The 4,120-nt window shown below is 41.9% G+C and overlaps 1 pseudogene; it reads left to right on the forward strand.

Annotated features, from left to right (window-relative positions):
- Nucleotides 1-1,828: 1,828 nt before the first annotated feature.
- Nucleotides 1,829-2,247, forward strand: LOC111818880 (annotated as a pseudogene).
- The last annotated feature ends 1,873 nt before the right edge of the window (nucleotides 2,248-4,120 follow it).

Genomic DNA, 4,120 nt, shown 5'->3' on the forward strand with positions numbered 1-4,120 from the left:
GCCTCATGCAGTCTTGGGGAGGCTTCTGGAGTTTGTGATTGATTACTCTGGGTGTGGTTGCTACACCTGCCCTGGGGCAGGTAATTTGTATTACAATGTAAGGAGGGAAGAGAAGCTAGCTGCTTGAGCTGCTGCTACCCCTCCCTTGCGCTCTTGCTCTTTGCCACCGCCATGAAAGGTTGCTTTCTGCTATGTGCTGCTCTGCATTGGACCCAGATGTGTATGGACTGAAACCTCCAGTAACTGTGAGCTAAATAAACCTTTCCTTCCTTCATTTTGAGTGTCGGGATATTTGTCCCAGCAATGAGAAAAGAGTAACTAAGACAGACATATAGTAACATATTGAGCCAGTTATTCAAATAATTGTAGTATTTTTGATCATTTCTAGTGGCTATATGAGGCATGATCCTGTTATATTTATAGGGACATTTTATCTTAATATTAGTTGTACTAGTTGATACATTATGTCAACTTGAGAAGTTTAGAAGTTTAATTAAGTGACTCAGTAGCGAGCCAAGTTTGTTAACATCCTCATTCTGTGCAAGGGCAGGGTGTGGACATTGTGTGAGTTCTACACAAAGTCCCAGCCCCAGGGCAGCTTGTTTATGATATAGGAGGAGGGGAGAGGGGCTGACTAGAAGCCACAGCTGCTGCCCTTCCCTTTGCTCTTCACTGTTTTCTGCCATGTGCCACTCTGCCTGGGAGCCAGCTGAGTGTGAAATAAAACCTTCAAATTGTGAGCTACAAATCCTTTCCTTCCTTAATTTTGGGTATCAGTATTTTGTCCCAGCAAGGACTAAAAAGTAACCAAGACATTAGTCTTATGATGTCTGTACTTTTGTCATCACTATTTTACCCTGGATAGAGATAAATTAAGAAGTAATTTTTCCAGAATTTTCCTTAAAAACTACATTGATTGAACCTCTGAAAATAAAATTTAAGAGTTATATGATGACTAAAATGATCACAGATTTGCTAAATTACTAATAGTACAGCACAAACTAAAATCCAACCTGGCAGAGCTGGGACCATGGACCTTTCCTCAGAGAAGCAAATACCAGGCAAAGATGTAAGTGGATCATAATCTAGTAGGAGCAGGAATAACTAGCAACATTGTGTAGCTTCTAAGAAATCATAAAAGTTGCAGGACCATGTGACCAACTGTTATGGTTTGTGTCTAGATGTTCCCCTCATGCCTGATGCAGCCATGAGGTGGGCTTCTAGTTTTTGATTGATTCATGGTCCAAATCTGGCTTATGGGTGTGAGTGCTATACCCGGCCTGGGGCTGATCAGCTATATACAATACAAAGCAGGGAAAGAGGCTTGTTGTTGCTGCTCCTCCCTCTTGGCTCTTGTTGCTTTTGCTGCTTTCCACCACCACTCTGCCATGGTCCACACTGCCTAGGAGCCAGCGGAATACGGACTGAAACCTCCATAAACTTGGAGCTGGAAAAACCTTTCTGTCCTTAATTTTGGGTGTCAGGCATTTCGTCTCTGCAAGGAGAGGAAAGTAACCAGGACATTGACCTCATGACTTTAGGAACAAGTTTAAACTGAGAAGTGTATATTTTCTTCACGCATGTTAATACAATAGTTGTTAAGCCATTGTGTGTGTGTGTGTATGTGTGTGTGTGTTACTGCAGTACTGAAACATTTGCGTAGCCAGGAAAGGCTTTAGGTGCCAGGATTTGTACCTCTTTGGCAGCTCTTCTTCCTCCTGTTCCTGTTCTGCCTCTTTCTCCTCTGCTATCAGCTGCACTCAGAACAAAACATCTGCAACATGGGACTCTTTACAGTGAGCGTGTTCTAGCATTTCTCAGGTAAAACATGGCTAAAAGTTTGTGGAGTAAGTGGAAAAAAAAAATGCATGCTCAAAAGAGAGGAATGTCCCAAAGAAGCTCAACAGATTTACAAGTATTTTCAAAGTAGACTGCTACGTTTTAACAAAAGATGTTCAAGAGATAGTAACAACTGTGGTACCCAAACAGCACCAAGAGAAAGTGGGGTATGTGGGGAATCATAATGAAAAAGACTCAGATGATGTGAAAAAGAGAAACAAGAAGACTCTTCTAGATCAGAATGGACGGTACCGAGGTCAAATGCACCAGAGACAGAGAGAAGGCCAAAGGCAGAGGAAAGAGAAGGGGAGCAGCAAAGCAAAGGCAGCACAGGGCTTGGCCTGGGAGACTCCACCCCTGAAGAGCGTGCCAGGTGGGACAGGTGTTGGATTAGAAAGTACATATTGATACCAGCTCCCACTAAATGAAAACTCTTTGTTTGTTTGTTTGTTTGTTTGTTTGTTCATTTGAGACAGGGCCTTGCTATGCAGTTTGGGCCAGCCTTATGCTCACTTTTATAGCCCCCAAGCCAGTCTCAAACTTCCATCCATCCTCCTGTCTCAACCTCCTGAGTTATTTCTGTTCATATTTTAACGTGGCCTTTTTCTTTATCTCAATTTCAAAATAATTCATTTGTTTTAGGAAATGAGTGAAGTATTTCAATATTTGATGGATAAAGTATTGGAATAAAGTAAACAACAACAACAAAAGAAATCTGATGGAAAACCTGGATACAGTGATGTGTTTAACCACCCACACCTGTCTAGATTAATATTCGTGGTCCCAGTGCTAGCGATAGTACTTCATTCATAGATTGTGGCAGAAAAAGACTCTTCTTTTTTGGCCTGGGGGGCAGAAAAAAAGGCACCCATGCAAGTCTTTCATGTAAATCAGCAAGTCATGTAAACATTGCTTCTCATGTTTTCAGCCTATTTTCTATTGCTAATGATGAATACCACAGACCCAATAAGCTACAGGGAAAATGCTTGATTTTTACTTAAAGTGGTTCTTGGGTTCATACATCTAGGGTCAAAGGTCTATACCCACAAATGGTAGTGTTATGGTTTGTGTCTAGTTGTGTCCCCAAATCCTCATGCAGTCATGGGGCAGAGACTTCTAGAGTTTGAGATTAACTCCTGATCCACTGGGATTATGAGTTTTAGTACGGCTGGGATTACGGGTGCTACACCCAGCCTGAGTCATCTAGCCTGAGTGCAATTTAAGAGACACAGACTTCCTCTTTGTTGCCCTTGTTGCTACTCCTCCATTTGCTCCTGTTCTCTGCTGCCGCCATGAACTGCTGCCCTCTGCCATATGCCTTCTGCCTTAGAGCCAGCTGAGTATGGGCTGAAACCTCCAGAGACTGCAAGGTAAATAAACCTTTCCTTCCTTCATTTTGCATGTCAGGTATTTTGTCTCAGCAATGAGAGCAGAGTAACTGAGACAGGCAGAAACACAAACAGTGCTGAGTATTACACAACAAAAGACGGAGAGCACAAGACTTGGCCGTAATTATCTTGTATATGCGATCCCTTTTCAAAATTACCCAGAGGATCTACTATCCAATCAATTTCATGGAATGATTAATCTATTAGAGAGAGCAGAGCCCTAATCACTTCTTAATCTTTCCATCTTTTCTTACTTTTTAATATCTTAGTGTGTAAATCTTAATGTTTTGAAGGAGACAAACCATTCAAAGTATAGCACTAACCCAGTCAACAATGGATACTGTACTTTACAACTTGCTTGCAGTTTCTTTCTTTCTTATTTTTTAAATGTATTTAGTACAGAGTCTACAGGTTCCTACTACACACATCAGACTCATAGTGATCCTCCTATTTTCAGCATCCCAAGTGCTGGGATTACAGGCACGTGCCACCACATTTAGGCTCCTTCACTGGATCAGCGCACTCTGGTGGTGGGCTGGCACAGAACTCTAGGGATCAAACCCCAGTCCCTGTGCCTGTTTGAGCAGGCACTTTAGTCTGCTGAGCTTATGAAGGTTATGAGAAAGCCCATCAAGTGAGAAAAGTCAAGGGATAGGAAAAGAGGCAAATAAGAAAAGAAGGAAATTTTTTAAACATTTTCTTTAAAAACATACAGAGAAGGTGCTTACAGGTTACTTCAGTTGTTTAAAGCACCTGCTTAGACTAACTCAGTCAGGTGCAAAGGACCACAGTCGGAACCCCAGCTCCACAAGATACATCAGACCTGCCCTTCAGGCAGCCTGAGTTAGCAAAAAAATAAAAATAAAATCATAAACACATAGAGAGGACACCCA

This window comes from Octodon degus, unplaced genomic scaffold (assembly GCF_000260255.1).
Source record: "Octodon degus isolate 3935 unplaced genomic scaffold, OctDeg1.0 scaffold00106, whole genome shotgun sequence".
Lineage (NCBI taxonomy): Eukaryota > Metazoa > Chordata > Mammalia > Rodentia > Octodontidae > Octodon > Octodon degus.